Genomic DNA, 26,987 nt, shown 5'->3' on the forward strand with positions numbered 1-26,987 from the left:
AGAGCCAAAGTGCCCCCGGAGGCGCAGTGGGTTAAACCACTGAGCTCCTGAACGTGCTGACCAAAAGGTCACCGGTTCGAATCTAGGGAACGGGGTGAGCTCGAGCTGTTAGCCCCAGCTTCTGCTAACCTAGCAGTTCAAAAACATGCAAATGTAAGTAGATCAATAGGTTCTCCCAGAGGGAGAAAACGGGAAGCATGAAGTCATGAAGTCATGCTGGCCACATGACCTTGGAGGTGTCTATGGACAATGCTGGCTCTTCGGTTTAGAAATGGAGATGAGCACCAACCCCCCAGAATCTGACACGATTGAACTTAATGTCAGGGGAAAACCTTTACCTTTTTTCCCTATATTAAAGGTCTGGAGAACATTTGAATATTTTGGATAGCCCAAAGCAGGGAATGGTTCCCTGAAAACCAAGCCAGAATACAGAATGATGAGGGATGCTAGGAGTCCTTAATTCCTCAGAGCAATTGACATAATCAATATCTATTCCATCCAACCATGGCTGCCTTTCTGCGAAGAGATGTCTCGCATCCCACCAAATGCCTCCTTACCAGATCTATAGATTGATGCCTGATGCCAGGACTGCTCAGTATACACACAGGTCCTCTCAGTTCTCTGCCTCCATAACCCCCATCCTGAAAAATACAGAGAAAACCAAATGCTCAGAAAGCCAATGCGCCGTAGATTTTGAATTAGAGAAGGAAAGGAAAGAACTAGATAGTTTGTGTGGCCCTGTGAAAGTAATTGTCATTTAGTTCCACCAGCCCTGGCCAACATGGCCAAATATGAAGGATATTGGGAATTGCAATTCCACAACATTTGGGGAATCATAACCACTCGTTTCTCCTAACCCCACTTCTTAGGCCCCTTTTACATTCCCATATAATCAAGATTATCAAATCAGATAATCCATTTTATCTGCTTTGAACTGGATTGTATGAGTCTACACAGCCAGATAATCCAGTTCAAAGCAGATTAGGTGGATTTTATATGGCAGCGTAGAAGGGGCCTTATGGAGGCTTAAAGGCACTTTTAGGCACAAAGGGCCAGTGATAAGATAATTTACCCTCCCTATGTGATACACTAGTGAAAAGGCAAAGCAATATTGGGAAATGATCCAGACATTGATGCAATATTTTGATAGAACAAAAACTCAGCTCAATCTAGAATTGTTTTGATTGGGAACTCTAATGAACAAATTAAAAGACTGAAATACAAGGCAATACATTATATGTTTTAAGCAGAAATACTGATTTATCTTTAAAAGGAGGAAAATATTGATTCCCTGAATAAAGAAGAATTGGGGGATGGGGGGGGGCTTACCAAATGATTGCACGCAGTTTGCAGATTGCATGGCTGAGAGTTCACATCACGCAATGGAGCATGAACATTTGTTTTGGTCACACAGGAAGCACAATTTCTGGGAGAGCTTCAGAAATGCTTTCAGACAATAATGCCCAGAATTCACTAGCCAGTGGTAGGAGTTACAGTCTAAAATCAACTTTCTCAAAATGTTGTTATCTAAAAAGCATCTTTCCCTGGAAGAGGAAAGCGAGAGAAAGACAATTCTCCTACGTACCACAAAGGACTTATACAAATCCCTCAGGCTCTTCTTCAACCGACCGATGATGGCAGACGTATTGGGCACTTCCTCAATACATGTGGGCCCAGGGTCATTAGGGAACCCATGGCCTAAAGTCCAAAGCACAGTCATCATGGACATTAGGGGCAGGAATCTGTGCTGTCCTGAAAGAAAAGGAGATGATTCCAATTAAGGTAAAGGCCCCTTACACACAGCTGTACAAAATCATACATTATCTGCTTTGAAATGGGTTATATAGTGTGGACTCAGATAACCCAGTTCAAAGCAGATATTGTGGATTATCTGCCTTGATATTCTGAGTTATATGGCTCTGTTGAAGGTCCCAAACGCTAACCAAGCAAGGCAAGGCTCGATATATTTCCAGGGGGGGGGGGGGTGGGGGTGATCTCCATTCGATTCAATCAGAATTATTCTTTATGAAGATTCCCAGCTTTGAGTTTAGATTATTTCTTTTCACACAGATCAGTGCAACTATCTTTGCACTGGCTTTTCCCTATAAAATTAGAGGTTGAAAAATGCTGGTTTTGAATATTCTGTAGATGATTAGGGTTTTATTGTTTTTTGCATCATTCAGTCTGTTGCAAAACACTTCTTGTGAAAACAGCGCTCGGAAGAATACAAAGCAAAAACTTCCCAGTAGTAATCAGTACTCAGAAAAAAAACAGTAACAGCAGCAACTTTATAAGAAAATAGACCTGGTCATTTTTAATGGAAACCATGAACTCAAATAGAAACCCTCTCTAGACAATGGGTGGCATCCAGTCCTGCTGAAACTACACCCATTGAAATCAACAGGAAAAGTTTGTTTTGACCAACTTACATCTTAATTTTAGCAGTACGGCAATACAATAAAACCAAGAAATTAAAATAATAAAAATAACAATAACATTTTTTTCTTTTATTATCTAATTATTTTTTCCATGGCAGGAGCGACTTGAGAAACCGCAAGTCGGTTCTTGTGTGATAGAATTGGCTATCTGCAAGGATGTTGCCCAAGGGATGTCTGGATGTTTTGATGTTTTACCATCCTTGTAGGGGGCTTCTCTCATGTCCCCGCATGGGGAACTCAAGTTAACAGAGGGAGCTCATCCACACTCTCCCTGAGTTCGAACCTCCGACCTGTCGGTCTTCAGTGCTGCTGGCACAAGGGTTTAATGCATTGCATCACCGGGGGCTCCTAGCTAATTAGTAAGCACAGTGTTTAATTTTTTAAATTAAAAAGCAATTGGGGATAAACACCGATATAACCAAATGAATATTAGAAATAATAACTAAAACCAATGAAACACATTTAACAATTTACTAAAAACCAGTCGTATTTATTAATTTGGGAATGTTTTAAAACTGCTTTTTCTTTTCAAAATTCTGAAGCCGTGCACAGTAAAAACAGATGAAATAAAACAAAAACTTATAGATATAAGCATATATATAACTTTTTCATATATATATATATAATACGTATGTATGTATATTTGTATGTGTGTATATTCCACAAAGGCTCCTACATAGATTAATGGATCTGGACCAAACTTGGCACATATCCCCTTCATTATCCAGCTTAAAATACTGGCTGATTTCACCCCCTAAAAATCCACCCCATTTTGGGGGCCAGGCCCCCAAAATGAATCTCACACCACAATGCAGAGATGCAACCACAAAAGGGAGGAGGAGAGCAAAGGGGGCAGCTTCTTGAATTGTACCATTCCTAAAATTATGAAGCTAACAATGAGTATGTCTGATAAATAGCATTATAAAATGCAAACCCAAGAGACTCTGGGCGACGGCAGATATAGAGTAAATAATAAAACAGGCAACATGACTGTAAGCTCAACTGCATGTTCTTCAGGCAGAGTGAGAGAGACCCCACTTCCCCCGCAGAAAATATTTGTCAAGAGGGAAATGTACTCTGCTGCTTTGCTTCTTAATGCCTCAGAGCACAAACAGACCTAGAGGGACTTCCCCACAACAAGTGAGAAGGAAAAGCAACTTGAAGGAGGAACAGATAAGATTGAATAGTTGGGAAAGGTCAAGGTTATTGTCGGGTTCAAGGCAAGGTGATGCTGCCAGTAACTGATGCAGTCTCCAAGAAGGATTCCCTCACCTTTTATTAGCTGACACCTCCTGGCCTGTAGCAACTTATAGACACTTGATATTCCATAAAGCCAGCATTAAGAAAGCTACCTTTTCTGGATTGCAACCACTGAAATTCCTCAGCCAAGATGGCCATGTTGGTCAGGGACTTCTGGCAGCTGTGGTCCCCAAAAATACCCTTCCCAACCTCGACACAAAATTCTACATTCTCCACTATTCCAGTGTGGAAAAATTATGAGGCCAACACTGAAGTTACTTTTTGAGACTAATGCCCATATAATCTCCCAACCAATAATGATGTAGCTTAAGTTTTTGTACAAATGTTGGGAAAATTGCACTCCCAGAAGTAGCTTTCCAAGGTTCTGAGTGAGAACAGGGATGGAATAACTTCAAGTGTGAAGGATCTGCTTTGTTCTCTACTTGAACAATAAGATCCATCAACTGGAATATCATATAAAAGATACAGAATTAAGAAGTGTTGTATTGGAGTATTTATTTATTTATTTAACTGCCAGAACTTAATCAGGTTCATGGTTTTTTCATTTAAAAATTCCAACCCTGCTTATCCCTAAGCTTTATGTATCACAGTATTATAATTCAATGGGGATGGAGGAATAAGAGAATTGTATTATTGCTGTTGTTGTTAAAAAGCTGGAAGACAGGAGCATTGATTCATTCATTGAAAATCACTTGGGATCCATCAGTAGATCCATATCTAGCTTCAGTCAATTTCCAACTTGGACTATGCTCTTGAAATGCAAGGCATTTAATTTATTTCATGGGTGGAGGAAAGATAAATTGATATGAGGGAAACCAACCATAACTAAACAATGAGACAGAAAATGATCCCACCTGTACTTAGTTACAGACAGCTTCAACTTGGCATTATTGTAGGGTTTTTCACATTACAGGTGACTTTCTAAGCTCTGCTGAAAGGACCATGAGCTATATCTTACTAATCAAATTCTCCAGCCTCTCTTCTCTAGAGGCACTTCCACGCAGCCCTATATCCCAGAATACCAAGGCAGGAAATCCGAACAGTTATTGTGGGGTTTTCTGTCTTGATATCCTGGGATTTAGGGCTGTGTGGAAGGGCCCTTTATCAGCCTGGATTTGGTACTCCAAATCCACAGCTCCTGCAATAATGCATGGGTACCATCTTTTTGCTGGGCAAGATGGTATACTGACACATTCCTAGCTCCATACCAGGGAGCAGGCCCGTAGCCAGGATTTCGATTCGGGGGGGGGGGGGGGGCTGAGTTTGTTTCGGGGGGGCTGAGTCCGAGTGAAAGAGGGTCTACCCTAGCAAACCTTTTGTATCGTTACCCCAATACCCCCATGCATATGGGATATATTGAGTAGGGTGATCAGATCATGATATGAATAAACATAACAGTTTAAATAATGCACCAGTAAGGCCTTTTCGCGAACCCCATGATAATTTCAGGGGGGGGGGATGAAGCCCCCCAAGCGCCCCCCCCCCCCTTTCTTGGCTACATGCCTGCCAGGGAGCATCACCCATTTCCTTGTTTTTACTGAGCAGATGAGTTATGAAAGGACCAAAAGGGGAAAAAAACAAAGCAAAATAATAAGTCCTAGAAGTATCAGCCCTAACTTGCAAAAAACAAACAAAAAAAACACCCCAAATCCAGCAACTATGCATACCTACCTGCTGTTCTATGCACACGTGGCCTTGTTGACATGCTAGCAACCCTAAGGCATCTTTATGCTTGACTCATCACAGGACAAGTCAAAAGATGGTAAAGACACTTGCCCTTTGTTTATAGGCGAGTTAAGCATGCCTCCAAGGCTCAAAGAAAACTCTTGAACTGCAACAGAACAATCCAGGAAATCATGAGTAACTTCTCAAAAAAAAAAAAAAAACTAGCAAAACAGCTCAGTTTTCATTCAGATACCTAAACAAGAATCTGGATTGTTTTTTCAGTACTGTTCAGTGTCACAGTTGTGTGGGGAACTTGGATGGTGTTGATGATAACAACTCTGTATGCAAGAAGCTCACTACTAAGCTTTTTCCTTGCTAACGTTTTATCCAAGAAGACTTCCCTAAGTTGCACTCCACCAAGAATGCAGAATGAAAGTCATGATTGTTTCATTGTTGTTGCTAGAACAATAGCAACAACAATGAAACATTCAGCCAAGCATGTACAAGTCTGGTAAGTCTCTATACCAACTTTCAGATCTTGGAAGCCTAGGAATCAACAGACTGTGAAGACTGCCAAAAAATTAAGACAAAGTGGGAAATAGCCAAGTGCCCACATCTGGTTTTGAAAATCAGTAATTTTAACTGTCAAACCTCTGGGCTTGGTGCAATTTTTTAAAAAAGATGGATCATTACACCCAGAGGGCCAGTCTAACATTTGAAGACAAAAAGGGGTGATCCAGGGATTCTGGGGGCTAGGGAGCTACAAAATCAGCTGAGGGGGTCTACACTGACTTTTTCTAAACCTATTCCAATACTTATTTCCTCCATCCCCATCTTTCAGATACTTTTTATTACCCAGTCAGTTCATCTCTTTACACTCTCGACTAGGGAAACATCTAGGAAGGATAGTACAGATCTCTCCAGTAGTTTCTACTCACCCAGCTTCATCCTGCTAGAAGTTAGTTGTCTGGCTTCTGCCTTCCAGGGTCTTTATATCTCACCTGTTCTTGTGATCACGCCCCTACTCTGACATCACTCTAGCTTCCCAGGAAAAGCTTCATAATATTTCTGTGAATGGGCAGGATGTGGGAAACGAAGCTCTGAAGAAAGCAGAATGAACTCATTGGACACCTTGGGTGGGGCAGGAGAGGGCAGAACACTCCATGAAGGGTCCCCCATCAGAGGCAGAGCCAGATTGTGACAAAGATTAGCATTCTTGGAGAGACTGAGATGCTCACTCATCATCTTCAGAACAACATGGGGGTTTCCAACGCAAGGAAGTTATTGGAATCACGTAAGCACTTATGCAGAGCTGCAGTGGAGCCAACTGAATCCAGTTCTGATGATCACATATTCAAAAGGATGTTGAGAAACTGGAGAGGATGCTATATAACCCTTCAGGGCTATAGGGAAAGCATAGCTTGTTAAAAAATAAAGTTGAGCAACGCAATACTTTCTTATATAACTCCTTGTATAAACCAGCAGGACATTACCGGTTTTACTGAAATAGGAACCATATTTTGAAGTCATGGTGACTGGGGAGACCTTATCTTATGCCCCTACCCCCATTTTAAGACATTTTAAATCCATTGAGGATACGATTTATGACTGAGCTCTTCCCACGACACAGAGGAATTCCTGTCAGCTCCATCAGGATTCGTTAACGTCAGAATCAGTCATAAAAAAGGGAGGGTGGGGGGAATAATCCTTATGAAGCATTGACATTTCTCTCTCAAAATCCCAAAATGAATTATTTTGGGGAGAAAAGGCAAGAAAGAACAACATGTGATAATGAATGACAAATGGAACTATGTTCTTTGTAACGCTACAGGATTAAACACCATGAAAATAAAATGTAATAAATAAAATACCTGATGTAAACACAACTGGAATACAAAAGAAGGGTACCTGCTGTGATTTTGTTGACACCTGTGAAACCACTAAGCCAGAATCAATAGGTGGGCCCAGAAGCCAGAATGCGGGTGAAACCTTTACCAGGAATAAGGCAGAAATAGAGCCTGAAGTTCCATCTTCAGAGCAGAAAAAGATCTCGGGTGGAGCTGAAGCAGCAGAAATATCGTGGAAATTAATAACTGGTGATAACATTGCAATTACTGAAGCCACACATTCTGTTGGCACCCACTGTGAAGATACAAATGGAAGCTCAGAAAGATTAGAATAACTTTCAAAGTACTCATGTGTGCATGCACTCCGATTACAATGTCTACAGGGTACGATCAAGATATGATTCAGACTGGGGAGAGACAGGGACAGAACAAGATGACCAGGAAGACAGTGATGAAAATTATTCATATGAACCTGACACAGAATGTTCTGAAATTACTGGATTGCCAGAAGAAGATATCCCAACAAACAGGAAGATTCTATGGCTGTGGGCAGGCCCGTAGCCAGGATTTCAATTCGGGGGAGGGGGGGCTGAGTTTGTTTCAGGGGGGGCCTGAGTCTGAGTGAAAGAGGGTCTACCCTAGCAAACCTTTTGTATCGTTATCCCAATACCCTCATGCATATGGGATATATTGAGTATGGTGATCAGATCATGATATGAATAAACATAACAGTTTAAATAATGCACCAGTAAGGCCTTTTCGCGAACCCCATGATAATTTCGGGGGGGGGGGGGATGAAGCCCCCCAAGCCCCCCCCCCCGGCTATATGCCTGGCTGTGGGGCCAAGCATTCAACCAGTGAATACTGCAATAAGGATAACAGACTAATTGAATTGACAATTGGACAGACCTTGGTCTATGTTCTGGATTATGTGATTTTAATTGATGTTTTAATAATTAATGTTTAATGTATAGTTTTAATTGTATTTGTTTATTTTTATATTTATATGTATTGGCATCAAATCGCTGCCTGCTATGAGGCCACCCTGAGTCACCTTTTAGGGTGAGAAAGGCAGGATGCAAATACAGTAGAGTCTCACTTATCCGACCTTCACTTATTCAACAGTCCGTCTTATCCAACGCTCTTATATGACACTCACCCCATTTTCCTCCAGCATTTCCCCTTCAATTAAAGGAGTGCTCCGCAATTTTCTCTCCATTCCCAATAAGTGCAAAAGGTTGGCCCAGCTGTCTGTCAGATTTTAAAATGCAATGCAACCCCTGTGTCCAAAAGTTTGCCAGTACCTGATAAATATACATTATATATAATATAATATATAAAGACTTCTTGGGGCTCCACAAAAAAAAATTCTTCAAAAAGGACTCCGCAACCGAAACAGTTTGAGAACCCCTGAGCTGGAGAATGGATTGCACTGAGCTCCTTGAAGCCTCACCTTATGGTTAGCAACTCTGAGAGTTAAATGCATCTTGAAGGTGAAAGAACTGAGAACTCCTGGATTAGATGGCACTTTGCTTCAACCCTTGAGGATTTTTCCTTTGTTTTATGTAATACTGAATTAAAAACGAAAGAGTTAAAAATGAAGCAGTCATGAACACTAAGTTGTGGGTATTCTGTCAAATGTGAAAACTCAAACCTAGCCAACAGATAAACACCCAATGATTAATGCAAAAGTAACAAATGTTCATAACTGAAACATGTGGCATTGGGAGGAAAACACCAATAAGGAGAAAGGAATTGCTGAAAGAAAGAGATTTCTTAAAATTTGTCAATGCAAATTAAACAGATGTCTAGAATATGCAATAGCTATACCAAGGGCATGATTGGATTATAGCTGGAGAGAGGCCTACAGAGATGTTGCACAAGAGATTACATCCTGTATGAGTAAAAGTACAATCTTAGAAATAGCCCAGAGGGAAAGGAAATGATGGGCGAATTAATTAATGTTGTGGATAGAAAAATATTAAATCAAACATGTCACAGATGCTCTTGAATCATTTACCCATATAGCTAAAAAGATGGAGCAACACATAAATAGTTCCTAGGAAATAAAATTGAACAAGGGCGGGTGTGAGTAGCAACCAAAATCTTGGAGCAATTCTTTTTTTAGATGATTTTATGGGAGATAAGAAGTCTGGGAAAAATAAGACTGGAAAAGACAGATTTCTAGGGAACTTTTATTTCACATTCTCGCAATTAGTCAGAATTAATTAATACAATGAAAAGTGGTTATACATGTATGTACATTCAAGGCTTTCCAAGGATTTCCCAACTTTTCATATGTGAAAGATTGGTCAATGGTTCTGTATCTAACTGCTACATTTCAAAGGTTTCCCAAACTTCTCCCAACTTCCAAAGAGCCATGGAAGTTGATCCCACGCTTCACAATCCCAGGCTGTGCACAAGTCAGGCCACAAGGAATAAAGGAGTTTATCACACAAGGTAGGCAGGTAGACATTCCAGCAAGACAACAACTTTTTTACCTTGGACTTATCACAGAGCATTTATCCCTTCCCACTGTGCCTTTTCTGGAAAGCAGCCTGGAAAACATTTATTTTATCAAAGGAGAACATTAGTGGACTACTTGTTTTTGCAAAATAAATGTTTTCCAAGGCAAAGACACTGTTGTCCTGCTGTCATTGAGATTTGCCTGCTTCGTGTGATAAACCCATTTTTCATTGGAATATGTTGTAATTCATTCATATATATTTTAAAATATATATTTCAAAGTATATGTTAACAATATTGTCGAAGACTTTCATGGCCAGAATCACTAGGTTGTTGTACGTTTTTCAGGCTGTATGGCCATGTTCCAGAAGCATTCTCTCCTGACGTTTTACCTGCCTCTATGGCAGGCATTCTCAGAGGTTGTGAGATCTGTTGGAAACCAGGTAAGTGGGGTTTATATATCTGTGGAATTTCCAGGGTGGAAGAAAGAACTCTTGTCTGTTGGAGCTAGGTGTGAATGTTTCAATTGGCCACCTAGCTTGCCATTTAATGGCCTAGCAGTTTCAATGTGTGGTTTCTTACTGCCTAGGGGAATCCTTTGCTGAGAGGTGATTAGCTGTCCCTGATTGTTTTTTGTCTGGAGTTTCCCTGGTTTAGTGTTGTTCTTTATTTACTGTTATGATTTTAGAGTTTTAAAATATTGGTAGCCAGATTTTGTTCATTGTCATGGTTTCTTCCTTTCTGTTGAAATTGTCCACATGCTTGTGGATTTCAATAGCTTCTCTGTGTAGCCTGACATGGTGATTGTTAGAGTGGTCCAGCATTTTTGTGTTTTCAGATAATATACTGTGTCCAGGTTGGTTCATCAGGTGCGCTGCTATGGCTGGCTTCTCTGGCTGAAGTAGTCTACAGAGAATGCTTCTGGAACATGGCCATACAGCCTGAAAAACTTATGACAACTCTATGTTGACAATTTATTAGTCACCTCAAGATGGATGAATACTGGAGAAGAACCAAGAAGGCAATTTCTAATAAAAGTCAGAACGTAACTAAATTATTAACACCTTATTTTACTTAACACGAAAGGAAAATAAATGTGGGACTGATCAATAGTACGCTTATGCTGTATGTATCCCATCTCCAAAAGCCAAGGGATGCATGCAGGAAGCATTATACTGTTTTATATCTGATCAGGTCCTTAGAGATAATAGCAATGGTATCATAGCTAACACTTGTTAATACTGTGTAGAACGGGGTGTGGTAAAACCCTTCTACCAACAAAAATGCTATAATTAAATTGTCCAAATTGAAACAAGAGATGATGTCGGAAGATGAGGCTTCAAGGTTGGAAGGCATTCAACAAAGTACTGGAGAAGGTCAAAGGAGAAGTATGAGTAACACTGTGGCTACTGATACAACTGGACGCAATCTGAATGGATGTTCATCTGTTAGTAAATTGTACAACACATAGGAACAGGGAATGTGAAAGCATTAATCATGGGAAGCAAGACATAGTAAACAAGAAAGTGAACATATAATTATTAAAATACTTGGGGAATGAGACATTTTGAACCAGATAATACAATATTTTACTCAGGAAATATAAATCTATATAGCAGTGGGGTGACATTAATAGTAAGGAGATATGCAGCAAAAGCAAACAGAGAATATAATGAAAACTCTGACTAGATATCAATAAGACTTCAGGGAAAACCTACCAATATGAAGTTTATGCTCCAACTGTAGAGGCTGATGAGGGAAAAATTGAAGGATTCTGTTCTGGACTCCAGAAGGAAATTGATCGCACACCAAAACAGCACATGTTGATGATCACAGGTGAAGCAGGAGAGTGTCTGACTGAATTTTGAGAAGCCAGCAATTTATTAACTGCAATAACATTCTTCAAGCAAGTAAATAGATAACTATATGCATGGACCTGATGCTTCATATAGAAATCAGATAGGCAACATACAGTAAGTGGAAGCAGAAGATGGAGAAGCTGCAATGCACTCTATATGGGGCTGCCTTTGAAGACAGCCCAGAAATTACAACTAGTACAAAGATTGGCAGCCACGTTGTGGACTGGGGCCAGCTATAGGAAGCACACTTCCATTAAAGCAGCTCCACTGGCTACCTATAAGTTTCTGGTACCAATTCAAAGTGCTGATTATTACCTACAAAGCCCTACAAGGTTTGGGTCCAGCCTATCTACATGACTGCATCGGCCCCCTCAACCATGAACCTGTGCGGGCTTTGAGATCTGCCGGGAGGGGGGGGGGCTCCTCTCGGTCTCACCCCTGTCCTAAGCACAGTTGGTGGGGACAAGGGAAAGGGCCTTTTCGGTTGTGGCCCCCTCCAGCTTTGGAACACCCTCCCCAGGGGGATCAGGCAAGTCCCCACAATTCAATATCTTCGGAGGGAGCTGAACCCATAGCTATTCAAGCAGGCATTTGATAATGGCTAATGTATCATCTAAATTGGATGACCTAAATAGAATGATGTTGACCCTGACATTTTAATCTGTTTTGCGGCTGGGACGTTACAAAAAGCTCACAGTTAAGAATCAGACAACAGAAAGTGAAAGAAATCTATCTCTCAGGCAGGAAATTAACGCCTGTAAGAATTATCATGGGGAAAAGGTGTCTCCACTGAAGCTTTTTCACCAATCCCTGTTTCCACAACAAAACCAATTTTTCAAAATTCCACTATCACAGTGAGGTGAAATCTTCTGAACAGGGACACAGACAGCAAAACAAATATCACAGGGGTGTTAACTCTTCCTTATGCTATCCAAAGCATGCATGTATGTGCATATATGTGTTTGTATGTATATGTGTGTATGTATATATGTTTATGTATGTATGTGTATATATATGTGTGTGCATGTGTATATGGGGCTGGGGTTACACTTAAAAATGTACCTATTCCGATTTACAAACAAATTCAACTTAAGGACAAACCTACAGAACCAATCTTGTTCGTAACTTGGAGACTGCCTGTATTGACAATTTCATATCTCTTTCATATTGTCCATTTGATTTCCCTGTTGATTGAAACATGTCCAGGTGCACATTAGAATTATACATGACGACATGTAAATTACAGCACCTAAGATAAAAGGCAAGGGCAGGGCAGGTTCCCGAATGAACTTTAAGCAAAAGTGTTAATTTTCTGCATGCCAGTTCTTGCTAGCTTGCATCACAAGCCTTAAGACTGGAAAGTACACATTAAACTGAAAAACGTACAGATGAACATTGGTCTTTTAATATTGTTATTCAAAAATACATACAAATAAAATAGATTTTTATAACACAGACCAACACTAATACTGGCACTCCCCAAGTTGCAAACATCTTATTTACAAACGAATCATAGTTAAGAATGGGGGTGAGACAACAGGAAGTGAGAGAAATCTAACCCAAGGAAGAGAAATTCACTCTTTATCGTCAATCCTTCTTTCCACAACAAGCCATTTTTTCCCAAAATCCAGTTATCACTCGGAAAGAAACTGAGGTGAAATCTTCTGAACAGGGACACAAACAGTAAAGCAAACACCACAGGGATGTTAACCCCTCCCTATGCCATCCAAAGGTGTGCGTGCATGCGCACATGCCTATCTATCTTGGGGACTGCCTGCATACACATAGTATAACACACAACTACAACAAATATTCTTCAACCTCTTATTCATTGTCTTTTTATTGTTACCCCTTAACATCCTATTGCTTTTAGAAATACAATACATATAACATACTTGTACTTTTAATAAATCCAACAGCAAATGAACATTGGTCTGGATGAGATTAACTGGATTGGCTAAAGAGACTTTTATGCTTATGAAAAAATAGGAAACAACATGCCCAGAGTCTTAGGTTTGGCTGCTGACGTATGCTGTGTGCAATAGCTTCCATCTCCAAGAGCTATGTATCCTGGCAAAACCATTCCCTGCTTCCCTGCAGGAAGTTCTCTCTTTTCTTCTCTAATGAGAAATGAAATAAATAATATGGCTTGGGGCTGCCTCTTACTGTAATCCACAGGGATGGGTGAATGCATGCATGAGAAATAGTGTTTACATAAAAAAATGTATGCAAGAGGCATTTGCAGGAATACCAGTTCCCCAAAAGTCTACTTTTCCGAGCATATGAAATTAGGAAATGATTTCCCCCAAAACATGATTGATGTGTCAGGAAGACTCATTTGAGCCTTCTTGACAAGAAATGTTCTCCAGAGCCAAACTATTTTATTGGATTGCTTTTATCTTCCGTTCCCGTCAACTGTACCTTGCTTGGTCAATGGAGAGCTATGACTGGACGTTGACGTTCACCAGCTTCTGGAAAAACGAAGAGTTCCCAGCCCAGGTTTAGAAATCTTGTTAAAATATGAAAACTAAAATTTTAAAAGTCATGAAATCACAGAATAGATATGGGGAATCCCATAAATATATGAGATAGTGACAGTTTCAGGTGTTGGCCTTTGCAAGTTAGGAAGGGCTGAACTTTAGCTTAGATAGCTTGTCCTCAAGTAATTTAAAAGCTGGGTTGTGAAACTGAGTCACCACAAAATAATGACTTTTATTGGACTACGAGGGGAAAAAAGCATTATGGAAGCTTTCAAAACTGAACTGGTGTCTCCATCTGATAAAGATGTTTACAATAAATCAAGAGAAGTGACAATATTAGAGTAACAGGACTAGATTTTATTTATATATTTGTTTATATAAATATTTATACCCCATTCTATATCAAGAGATGTCAGGGCAGCTTACAATAGCATCAAAACAGGTTAAGCAACATAAAAAGCGTAAAGTCATTTAAACAAGTTAGAAACATATTAATATAACTGATATCATTCTTTATAATTTTAAAAACATGCTAAAGTTTTAAAAACTATAAATAACAGTCTTTGTTTTGCATTAATGGAGCCCAAAGGCTTTGGTGAACAGTCATCAACCAAGGTCCGTGGGCTGGATCCTTCACGTGCAGCCGCCGGGATCCTTACCATTGGGAAGGAAAGAAGGCAGGCAGAGCCACAAAGAGAGCCATGGGAACACTGTGAGGTAGAGACCTCTCTCAGAGCCCCCTACGCTCCTTCAGTTACTAGCTGCCTGAAGGTTGGTGGTTCAAATCCATGAGACAGGGTGAGCTCCCATCTGTCAGCTCCAACTTCCCATGCAGGGACATGAGAGAAGCCTCCCACAGGATGGTAAAACATCTGGATATCCCCTGGGCAACATCCTTGAAGACAGCCAATTCTCTCACACCAGAAGCAACTTGCAGTTTTTCAAGTCGCTCCTGACACACACAAAAACAAACTATCTGCCTACACAACAGCAGCAGATGTGATAACTATACGTGCCCATCTTAAAGACGTAATATCCATTTTGTATCCCAAGGAAACAATTATATCAAGGAAAAGAAAAATTGACACTGTTGCATCACTTGTTACGACTGGTGGTGACAAATATGGAATCGAACACTGAGGATCCCTGGATAAAAGCACTGGTGCCAAACGGGCCTCCAAGAGGAGAGCATTTCATAGTTGGGATGCCACGGCTGAGAAGGCCTTCCCCCATGTCCCAAAACAATGTGTTGACCTCAATGTTAGGAGATGGAGGAGAGACCCTCAGTACAAATAAATAAAAGTAAAGCTTTTGGTGGAATAGGGCCAAAAAATAGGGTTCCAAAAGTCATCGTTTGGACACAAGAACAAAGAAGTGAAGAAAATTGAAATCATGTACCTGAATTCTAGTTATAGTCCTGAGTAGAACTGGGTCTATTGAATCAAATGTACCTTGCCCAGGTACATATAGGAGGGGCGTTCCCTTGGATATTAAGTTTCTAATCCATTTAGGGCTTTTAATGTCATCACAAATATCTTGAATGTATTGGCAGCCAGTGCAATTATTTTTAAACTGATGTTGCATGCTGTCATCTACATGGTAGAATGAATGAAGGTTGACACCACTTTAACTGCTGTTGCTTAATGCTATGGAATCCTGGGAGTTGTAGTTTCACAAAGCAGTTAAGTTGGTGTCAAACTGCATTAATTCTACAGTATTGATGTATTCTAAGAATGAGGGTTTATTTGAGGCTGGATGATCATCTGTCAGGAGTGCTTTGACCCTCCCCCAACACCAACTGCTACTCTGGGACCATGCTGTAGATGACAGCATGCAACATCAGTTTAAAAATAATTGCACTGGCTGCCAATACATTCAAGAGGGGCCCAGGAAGATATTGTATTTATTTTATTTATTGTATTGTATATTACTTGTAAGCCGCTCTGAGTCCCCTTTGGGGTGAGAAGGTCGGCATATAAATGTCAAAAATAAATAAATAAAATATGTATCCTCACTTGGTAAAATTGTTGGAATTCGCAACCTTCAAATAAACAACAACAGCAACCTTCTTCAAGCCTCCACTAGAAATCTGTTTGTATATAATTCAGATTGCTTACTGTATTGTATATGTGTGTATTGGTATTCAGTTTTCCTTAACTTTATGTTGTGGGAGGGCTGCAGACTATTCAGATCTCAGACTCCATTTTAGAAACAGAAAAAAATCGGGTTGGACTGAATGGCCAGTTGACCAGTTGTTGAATGGTGACTCAGGATGTAAATGAAAGCATTTGATTCAATAGACCCAGTTCTACTCAGGACTATAACTAGAATTCAGGTACATGATTTCAATTTTCTTCACTTCTTTGTTCTTGTGTCCAAACGATGACTTTTGGAACCCTATTTTTTGGCCCTATTCCACCAAAAGCTTTACTTTGCTTCCCTTTCTACAGTCAGCTCTCATCTGTGGAGTCTGCATCCACAGATTCAACCATCAACAACTTGAGAATATCACAAGTTGTTACTAGCCTGTTACATATTGCTGTGGCCCATATTGATGTGGCCCAGTCTGGTGATCTGGAAAATAAAGTAATGAGAAAGTGTTGGTTTCTAATATGGGTAGTTTTTTTTATGCTTGTGAGTAAACAGTATTTCTTGCTGTTTCTTTGCCAGTGTTGATGTGGAGATTGCCTGGTTTGCCTACTCTGGAACATGCACCATATCATTGTCCTCCTTTAGGGGTCCTTTCCAAATCTATGATACTATATATGCCATATACACATATATATGTGTGTATGTGTGAATCATATCTATCTATCTATATCTATGGCTGGATGGCCTTAAGGCAGCATTTCGCAACCTGGGGGTTGGGACATATGGGGGGGTCAGAAGGATCACCAAAGATTATGAGAAAACACAGTATTTTCTGTTGGTCATGGGGGTTCTGTGTGAGAAGTTTGGCCCAATTCTATCATTGGTGGGGTTTGGAATACTCTTTGATTGTAGATGAACTATAAATCCCAGCAACTACAGCTGCCAAATGACAAAATCAATGTTTTTGAGTGATGGTCACTTCTTGAGTTAGTAGGTGTCTTGTGGACAAATTTGGCAATTAGTCCAGCAGTTTTTGAGTTATTAGTTGAGGGGTCCTCCCCCCAGCACCAACTGCTGCTCTGGGCCAGAGTGAAGAGAGAGGGGGCCAGGGGACAGTTCCACCTTGTCTCCTATGCTATGCTAATCATGTAATGTAATGTAATATATTGTATATACATATAATATTTATAATATTATAATGTAATACACTAGAATACTACAAATAATAATTTATTATAATTATATGTATTATATTACTTGTAATATTACTAATAATATTACAATATAATGGTATAGAACAATATATTTATTTATTTATTTATTTATTTATTTATTTAGTACACTTGTATACCGCTAATATCTCAGCCTGTGCGGCGACTCATTGCGGTTTACAACATATTTAAAAATACAATATTCACTTTAAAAATATAAAATAAAATATAAAAATACATACATATACATACATAGTATTGGGCCACCAATACAGACCGGAACATCTCATAGTTAAAGTCGTAATCCAATTCGTTATCCTTGATTGCTAGTCCATGATCAAAACATCATCACATCGGAATTAGTTGAAAACTTGCTCGAACATCCAAGTTTTCAGTTTTTTCCGAAATGCCACTAGCGAGGTGGCTGATCTTATTTCAGTAGGGAGGGCATTCCAAAGCCGGGGGGCCACCACAGAAAAGGCCCTATCTCTCGTTCCCGCAAGCCGCACTTGTGAAGCAGGCGGGATGGAGAGAAGGGCTTCTCCTGAAGATCTTAGGGTCCTGGTGGGCTGATAGGCCGAGATACGTTCGGATAGGTATGTAGGGCCAGAACCGTTTAGGGCTTTAAAGGTCAAAGCCAGCACTTTGAATTGGGCTCGGTAGCTAATCGGTAGCCAGTGGAGCTGGTACAGCAGAGGAGTTGTATGCTCCCTGCGCCCTGCTCCTGTTAATACCATGGCTGCCGCCCGTTGGACTAATTGGAGCTTCCGGGCCGTCTTCAAAGGCAACCCCACGTAGAGAGCGTTGCAGTAGTCAAGGCGGGATGTAACCAGAGCGTGGACTACCGTGGCCAAGTCAGACTTCCCAAGGTACGGTCGCAGTTGGCGCACGAGTCTTAACTGTGCGAATGCTCCCCTGGTCACTGCCGAAACCTGGGGATCCAGGCTCAGCGATGAGTCCAGGATCACACCCAAACTGCGAACCTGTGTCTTCAGGGGGAGTGCGACCCCGTCTAACACAGGCTGTAACCCTATACCCTGTTCGGCCCTGCGACTGACCAGGAGTACCTCTGTCTTGTCTGGATTCAATTTCAATTTGTTCGTCCCCATCCAGACCGTCACAGCGGCCAAGCACCGGTTCAGGACCTCGACAGCCTCCTTAGTAGCGGGTGGGAAGGAGTGACAGAGCTGGACATCATCTGCGTACAGATGACACCGCACCCCGAAACTCCGGATGATCTCGCCCAGCGGCTTCATGTAGATGTTAAACAACATGGGGGACAGTATTGAACCCTGAGGAACCCCACAAAACAAAGGTTGTGGGGTAGAACAGGAGTCCCCCAGTGACACCTTCTGAGACCGACCCTCGAGGAATGACCGGAGCCACTGCAGAGCAGTACCTCCGAGACCCATTCCCGCGAGGCGTCCCAGAAGGATACCGTGGTCGACGGTATCGAAGGCCGCTGAGAGGTCGAGTAGCACCAACAGGGACACACTCCCCCTGTCGAGCTCCCGACGGAGATCATCCACTAAGGCGACCAAGACTGTCTCGGTACCGTGTCCCGGCCTAAAGCCAGACTGTGCCGGGTCTAGATAATCCGTGTCTACCAAGAATGCCTGGAGTTGTGAGGCCACCACACGTTCCATGACTTTGCCCAAAAAGGGAAGATTGGAAACAGGCCGATAGTTTACCAATTGAGTGGGGTCCAGTGATGGTTTCTTCAACAGCGGTTTTATCACAGCTTGCTTTAAGCTGGCTGGAAAAATGCCTTCCCGAAGGGAGGCATTAACCACCACCTTAACCCACTCGGCCAATCCCCCTCTGGCCTCCTTTAGAAGCCAGGATGGGCAGGGGTCTAGGATGCATGTGGTAGCTCTCATTCCTCCAAGCACCTTGTCCACATCGTCGGTTTGAACCAATTGAAATGAATCCATCAAAATCGGACAAGCAGATGCTCGTGTTACATCCTCAGAGACTGCCGTTAATATGGTGTCCAGTCCAGAGCGGATCAAAGCGATTTTGTCTGTAAAGAACCGAGCAAAAGCTTCACAGCGAGCTGCCGCGTCATCAGGGCACCCATCCTGAATGGTGGGTTTTAAAAGGCCTCTGACAACTCGGAACAGTTCAGCCGGACGGTTCTTTGCAGACGCAATAGTGGCCGCGAAGAAAGTTTTCTTTGCGGCTCTTATTGCCGCGGCATATGACCTTAAAAAGGACACAAACCGTGTTCGGTTTGGCTCGCTCGGATCCGAACGCCACACGCTCTCTAGTTCCCTCTTCTTTCGCTTCAACACCGCCAGCTCCTCAGTAAACCAAGGAGCTGGTTTAGTTCGGCTACTTGAGAGGGGACGTTCTGGAGCGATCGTGTCTATTGCCCTGGTCATCTCCCCATTCCAGAGAGCGACCAGGGCATCAACAGGATCACCAACCGAGGTGGCGGGGAAATCCCCAAGAGCCATCAGGAATCCTTCCGGATCCATAAGCCTCCTGGGGCGGACCAGTTTAATAGGTCCTCCACCTCTGCGGAGGTTAGGGGGCGCAGCAAGTCTAAAGCTGACCAGGTGGTGGTCGGTCCATGGCAACGGAGAGATGGATAACTCCTCAACACCGCCACCTTCCTCCCATCCCTGGCAGAAAACCAAGTCCAATGTATGTCCAGCACTGTGGGTGGGGCCAGATACTTGTTGGGACAGACCCATGGTCGCCATGGTAGACATGAAGTCCTGAGCCGCTCCCGTTAGGGCAGCCTCGGCGTGGACGTTGAAGTCCCCCAGCACAAGCAGCCGTTGGGACTCCAATGCCAGGTCCGAGACTACCCCCGCTAGCTCAGGTAGGGAGACTGTAGTGCAGCGAGGTGGACGGTACACTAGCAGAATCCCTAATCTGTCCCCTAATCTGTAATATATAATATTGATCTTGTACTATGCTAATAATATAATATATTGTATGAATATATATCTTGTAAGCCCTTCTGAGTCCCCTTCGGGGCGAGAAGGGTGGCATATAAATGTCATAAATAAATAAATAAATGATGTCACTCAAAATGAACAGAGTATATATATATATAGAGAGAGAGAGAGAGAGAGAGATTGACTAATGAATGGCAGCCACTGCACTTTGATTATATATGCTTACGTTTTGCCCCCCATGGCTTGAAAATATTTTTTAAAATAAATTTAAAAACATTGACTTTGTAATTTTATATAAGGGGCTTAAGTACACCATTGTATATAATGGGACTTGAGCGCCTTGGAAACAGACCCCCAGCAGATACGTGACCGCATTTCTGTGTATGAACCCACACAATCTTTTTGATCATCTGGAGACGCCCTGCTTGCGCTCCCGCCTCCCTCGCAGGCGCGATTGGTGGGGATGAGGGAGAGGGCCTTCTCGGTGGTGGGCCCCCGACTCTGGAACTCACTTCCAAAGGATATCAGGTATGCCCCAACATTGGCAGTCTTTAAGAGGAGCCTGAAAACGTGGCTGTTCCAGTGTGCCTTCCTGGAATAAGGGAATAACTCCCAGCAATATGTCCTTACAAATGCACTTTAACCATTGGGTTGCATTGGACTGTACCCCTTTTTAAAACCCTCCTATGAGATATATACTATCTTGTCATACCCAGCGTTATTTTTTAAATTTTAATTTATTACATCTGACCTGACCATAGGCTTTTAAATCCTGTGTGTTATTGTTATATGTGATTTATATTATTTTGTATTGCGCCTACAAAGCCCTAAATGGTTCTGGCCCCTCTTACCTCTCCGAACGCATCTCCTCCTATGAACCGGCGCGGACATTAAGATCATCTGGGGAGGCCCTGCTCTCGGTCCCGCCTGCATCACAGGCACGATTGGCAGGGACGAGAGACAGGGCCTTCTCGGTGGTGGCCCCTCGGCTATGGAATGCCCTACCGGTTGACATCAGACAGGCCCCCTCGTTGCTGGCGTTTCGGGGAAAGGTCAAGACTTGGCTCTACGAGCAAGCGTTTGGCTAATCAGTGCAACTGAACAACTGAACACAGGAAGTCGGTAAAACTGAACATAGGAATGGCACAAGGATTATGAGAATGGATCTTGTTCTATTGAGGCGTTATGAATTGATTAGGAATTGATAATAATTGTTGATTTTGTTGTAATGTGTGATGTGTTTTTAATCTGTATATTACTGTATAACTTGCACTGTGTAAACCGCATTGAGTCGCCTAATCTAGGCTGAAAAATGCGGTATAGAAGTAAAGCAAATAAATAAATAAATAAATAATATTGCTTTGTATTGTTGCTTTTGTTTTGATGTGTTATTGGGCTTGGCCTCATGTAAGCCGCTCCCTTGGGGAGATGGTGGCGGGGTATAAATACAGCTTTATTATTATCAGCAGCCCACTGTATTCATCATATAAAGAGGGGGGGGGGGGGGGAGGAGAGTATTTTAGCAGGTCTCTAATATAGGCATGAAAATCCCCATCTGGCAAGCATAGAGGCACTCATTTCCATTTTATACACGTTTTTTCTGTTAAATCAGGTATCAAAAGTCAACCCAATGGCGAGTGCCTCTCTCTCTCACACACACACACACACAGGGTGCATCTATACCGTACAATTAATGCAGTTCGACACCACTTTGGTTTCCTGAGATTTGTACTTTGGTGAAACACCAGCACTTTTTGGCAGGGACGGCTAACTACATTGCAAGGCTACAAGCCAGAGGATTCCATAGCACTGAGTCAGGGCAGTTAAAGTGGAGGCTTAACCCTGGAGTGCAGATGCACCCGAAGGACGAACAATGGCTCGGACCGAAGTTTGCCGGCGAGGCGCGCGCGCGCAAAACCAGAGGAAGACATGGCCGGAGTGGGCGGAGAGCACCGGAGAGAGCGTCCAATCGGAAGGCGAGGCCGCGTTCCAAAGAGCGCGCAGGCAGCCAATGGGCGCCGGGCGGAGAGGTTCCCAACACGCTCGGCTCAAGAATCTCAAGTATTCAAGATGGACGGAAGGGAATGCGGAGGGAAGGAGCAGGGAGCGCGAGCGCGGGGCGCGCGCCGCTGCCATAGTTGGCAAACAAAGCGGGGGCCGAGGAAACCCCGCCAAAGTTTGGAGCCACGCCGCTGGGGCACGCGGGAGCAGACGAGGAGGCCCCGGGCACTGCTGGAAGGGTCACGCTGGCCACGGAGTCGCTCCCGGGCACGAGGAGGAGGAGGAGGAGGAGGAAGAGGCGGCGCCTCCCCGCACCCCCCAGCCCCGTTCACACGAGACACGTGTCTTGCTGCAAAGTGGGAGCGCAGCGCAGGTCGTGAGTTGCAGGGGGGTCGAAGAATGGGGAGTTGGGGGGCGTTGCTGCAGACCCCTTCGAGTACTTCCCGCTTCAGATTAGGGTGCATCTGCACTGTGGGAACAATGCAGTTCGATCCCACTTGTGACTTCATCAAACTAGAGAATGAACCCACTTTAAATCCGGTTTCTGCCTCTTGCAGAGTTCTGGGGTTTGTAGTTCAGGGGGGCTGTTCAAGGCTCCTCCCTAAACTACAAACCCCAGAATTCTGCAGGAGGCAGAAACCGGATTTAAAGTGGATTCATTCTCTAGTGTGAAGAGTACACCTCAACACAGTAGAGAATGCCAGGGCTCAATGCTGCACGGTTCTGCGATATGTAGTGAGGCAGCCGCTCGCTTTGCCAGAGAAGGCTAGAAAAAACTTGCAAAATTACATTTTCCATCATTCCATAGCATTGAACCATGGCGGTTCAAGTCCCATCAAACTGCATTAATTCGCCAGTATAGATGCATCCTCAATCCCACTTAGGTGGACTTCATTGGGGCCTCAGCACACTAGAGCAGGAGTCCTCAAACTTTTTAAACAGAGGGCCAGGCCACAGTCCCTCAAACTGTTGGAGAGCCGGATTGTAATTTGAAAAAAACATGAATGAATTCCTATGCACACTGCACATATCTTATTTGTAGTGCAAAACACACTTTAAAACAATACAATAATTAAAATGAAGAAGAATTTTAACAAATAGAAACTTATTAGTATTTCAATGGGAAGTGTGGGCCTGCTTTTGGCTGAAGAGATAGGATTGTTGTTGTTGTGTGCTTTTCAGACTTAGATTGACCCTGAGTGAGGGACGGGTAAATGACCTTGAAGGGCCGTATCCAGCCCCCAGGCCTTAGTTTGGGGACCCCTGCATTAGAGAATGAATCCACTTTAAATCCGGTTTTTGCAGGAGGCCGAAAATGGATTTAAAGTAGATTCATTCTCTAGTGTGATGAAGTAGAACTGCCATGGCTTATTGCTATGGAACTGTGTGATTTGTAGTTTAGTGGGGCAGCAGCTCACTTTGCCAGAGAAATCTAAAAAACCTTGCAGAAATACAGTTTCCAACATTCCATATTATTGAGTCATGGCGGTCAAAGTGCCCTATCAAACTGCATTAATTCTACAGTATAGATCAGGGGTCCTCAAAAAGCAAAACACTTAAAACAATACAATAATTAAAATGAAAAACAATTTTAACAAATATAAACTTTGTGGGCCTGCTTTTGGCTGATGAGATAGGATTGTTGCTGTTGTTGTGTGCTTTGAAGTTGTTTCAGACTTAAATTGACCCTGAGCGAGGGCCGAGTAAATGACTTTGGAGGACTGTATCTGGCCCCTGGGCCTTGAGGCCCCCTGGTATAGTTGCATCCTCAATCCCATTTAGTCTCATCACATTAGACAAAAAATACATTTAAAATTCGGTTTCTGCCTCCTGCAGAATTCTGGAGTTTGTAGTTTAGGGAGGAGGCTTGAACAGGCTCACTAAACTACAAACTCCAGAATTCTGCAAGAGGCAGAAACCGGATTTTAACTGGATTCACTTCATCACATGAGAGAAAAAATCCACTTAAAATCCTGCAGAATTCTGGAGTGTGTAGTTTAGGGAAGAGCCTTGAACAGCCTCACTATACGACAAACCCTAGAATTCTGCAAGAGGCAGAAACCAGATTTCAAGTGGATTTTTTCTCTCATGTGATAAATTTTATTTATTTTGTATATTTTTATCCCACCCTTCTCCCCACAAGGGGAACTCAGAGTGGCCTGAAGTGGACGAGCTAAAAGCAACCCTTTCACCTGTTCTTGGCATGATCTATTCAAAGGGGATTTCTTGTTCCTTCCTCTGAAGCTGAGAGAGAGTGACTTGCCCAAGGTCACCCATTGGGTTTCCATAGCCAAAGAGGGAACTGAATCCTGGCTCCTACAGATAAACCACTGCACTAGGCTGTGGGATAGAAGAATATTGCACCCTTTTGAACTCACCAGTTCATTATATCACACTGGCCAACACACCTCAAATGTTAGCCCTGTGTCTGGATAGATTTGGCCTCTGGTTTCCAGAAATTGCACCCATTTCCCCCTGTCAACTCTAGTTTCTGAGATTCAAAACATAGGCTACTAGTCTTCATCTGCTCGCCCATAGAAAACCATATCAACCATATCTAAAGAACACAAACTGATGGAGTTGAGCCAATGCAAGTTTCTGAATCAGTGTCCTAAGTCACTCCAAGAACAGGCCTAAAATCCAAGACACAAAAGATTTTGTTGGGCTGTGTCATTTTTTGTCAGTCCTATGCATCTACACCAGGCATGGGCAAACTTTGTCCCTTGAGGTATTTTGGACTTCAACTCCCACAATTCCTGCCCTCAGGCCCTTTCCTTTTCCCCCTCAGCCGCTTAAGGGACCTGAGGCCAAGAATTGTGGGAGTTGAAGTCCAAAATACCTCAAGGGACAAAGTTTGCCTATGCCTGATCTGCATTATGGAATTAATGCTGTTTAGTACTGCTTTAACTGCAGTGGCCAAATGCTAAGGAATCCTGGAGCTTGTTGTTTAGTGGGGTAAAAGCCCTTTTTGTCAGAAGACCTTGTAAAAAGACAACTCCCAGGATACTATAGCATTGAGCCATGACGGTTAAAGTGATGCCAAACAACATTAATTCTGAAGCAGTGGTTCTCAAGCTGTGGGTCCCCAGATGTTTTGGCCTTCAACTCCCAGAAATCCTAACAGCTGGTAAATTGACTGGGATTTCTGGAAGTTGTCGGCCAAAACATATGAGGACCCACAGGTTGAGAACCACTGGTCTAAAGTGTGAATGCACCCTTGGCCTAAGGTTTAAACACCACGCTGGCTCTACATTTCTAAATTTGGGGGAACTTGCCTGAGTCCAAGGAAAGTCCTGTTTAGATGGGGGTTTTTTTGTTTTCATCCCATCTTTTTCCCAATATAGGGACTCAAGGAAGCCAACCAGAAATAATGCTTCTGAATAAGGAGCAGAAGTTGGACATTTTAATATTTTTGACAACTCAAGGCTTCTGTGAGATGCTGTTTCACAAGGTCGCAAGCCTTCCCTGCCAAGGAGTGAGGAGGACATTTGAACATTTTGGACTACAGCTCCCAGAGTTCCTTATGTTAACAGTGAGGAGTGAATTGGATTGGAAATTGGATTGGAAGAGACCTCATGGGCCATCCAGTCCAACTCCCTGCCAAGAAACAGGAAAATCGCATTCAAAGCACCCCCGACAGATGGCCATTCAGCCTCTGATTAAAAGCCTCCAAAGAAGGAGCCTCCACCATTCACTGGGGCAGAGAGTTCCACTGCTGAACAGCTCTCACAGTTAGGAAGTTCTTTTAATGTTCAGAGGTGGAATCTCCTTTCCTGTAGTTTGTTGAAAAAGTAACTTTCCTAGGCTCTCCTGGTAACTGGAGAGTCAGTGAGAGCAACCCCGTAGTTGGATCCGGTTTCACCCAATATGGTATAGGACTTTTAATATTAACTCCCCCCTCAAAAAAAAAAGCTCATTTGCATTTCTTTCCTCAGATTTCAAAACTGTTGGCACATTTTAGTAGTTTGCACACTACTTGCAGGAAATGCAAAAATGCTAGGATATGTCCAGAGAGTTTTTTTTTTAAAGCAGGGATATGACTCTTTCGTGACCTCTTTTACTGTACTTTGCCTCATCTTTGAAAATATGGTTCTTTTTCCCCTTTCTGATCAGGATAATGGAAGAAAAGGATGACGTGAGGTGTGTTTGGTGTGACACATTCCCACACGCCTGACAGTGATGACAGTGCCGTGCTTTCTCTTCCCAGGTATTGCTTTCTCTTCGTATGACACATAGGAAGCGCCTGTGCTCCATGCCCCAGACCAATGTGCAATATGGAGAAACGAAGCCTGCAGAAACACATCAGAATGCTATAAGCTTTGCAGATTCTCATTCAGTCATTCAGCAATCATCAGGTTTTTCAGCGCTTCTTGGAAGAAAGCTCCCTGGAGTGCCATTAAAGGAGTCGTTCTGTAGATTTTCAAGCCCCAGGGACCAGAAGGGTTTCACCAAACTAGCAATTCTCTTTAACTTGTATAGTTTACATTTTGACCCTGTGAAAACGCATATTTGGTGCTTGAATAAAATTGGCTCATTATGATGGCATCATTTCATTATAAATAGGAAATATGCCAGTTGAATCATCCGTGTCTGCAGCGGCCATTCCCAGACTGTTCCCCAGAATCTAAGGGTCCCACGAAAAATCTTAAACCAATTTAGCTACTGTCTGCACATTTCAACATTTCACAGTAGGAGTGTTTCATCCATCGCCAATTTCTCACTGATTTTTCTTTTTTTCCCTTTCTTCTACAGTTTTGGAG

General features: G+C 42.6%; 1 long non-coding RNA gene across 2 annotated transcripts; it reads left to right on the forward strand.

Annotated features, from left to right (window-relative positions):
• Window positions 1–22,286: 22,286 nt before the first annotated feature.
• LOC132763592 (uncharacterized) lies at window positions 22,287–26,764 on the forward strand. 2 transcript variants are annotated; one of them, XR_010908823.1, is made up of 2 exons: window positions 22,287–22,600; window positions 25,572–26,764. It is a non-coding gene; the product is annotated as an uncharacterized lncRNA (long non-coding RNA). The 2 variants fall into 2 exon arrangements; XR_010908822.1 differs by having other exon boundaries at window positions 26,341–26,764.
• Window positions 26,765–26,987: the final 223 nt, after the last annotated feature.

The sequence above is a fragment of the Anolis sagrei genome, chromosome 1 (genome assembly GCF_037176765.1).
Source record: "Anolis sagrei isolate rAnoSag1 chromosome 1, rAnoSag1.mat, whole genome shotgun sequence".
NCBI classification, from domain to species: Eukaryota; Metazoa; Chordata; class Lepidosauria; order Squamata; family Dactyloidae; genus Anolis; species Anolis sagrei.